Source organism: Solanum stenotomum, unplaced genomic scaffold (assembly GCF_019186545.1).
Source record: "Solanum stenotomum isolate F172 unplaced genomic scaffold, ASM1918654v1 scaffold2562, whole genome shotgun sequence".
NCBI classification, from domain to species: Eukaryota; Viridiplantae; Streptophyta; class Magnoliopsida; order Solanales; family Solanaceae; genus Solanum; species Solanum stenotomum.
This window is the reverse complement of record NW_026028626.1, coordinates 1-215: the sequence shown is the minus strand read 5'-3', so window position 1 is coordinate 215 and position 215 is coordinate 1. Positions and strand designations below refer to the sequence as shown.

At 44.2% G+C, this 215-nt stretch overlaps 1 non-coding gene across 1 annotated transcript; it reads right to left on the bottom strand.

Moving 5' to 3' along the window:
* Window positions 1-73: 73 nt before the first annotated feature.
* Window positions 74-192, bottom strand: LOC125851433 (5S ribosomal RNA). The gene has a single exon (XR_007444907.1). It is a non-coding gene; the product is annotated as a 5S ribosomal RNA (ribosomal RNA).
* Window positions 193-215: the final 23 nt, after the last annotated feature.

Genomic DNA, 215 nt, shown 5'->3' with positions numbered 1-215 from the left:
TAACGACGTCGTTCCTGCAATAAATAAAAAAATATATTTTTTCAATTACACGACCGAATTTCGACAAAAAGGAGGGATGCAACACGAGGACTTCCCAGGGGGTCACCCATCCTAGTACTACTCTCGCCCAAGCACGCTTAACTTCGGAGTTCTGATGGGATCCGGTGCGTTAGTGCTGGTATGATCGCATACATCATTCATAGCACTCTAAATTC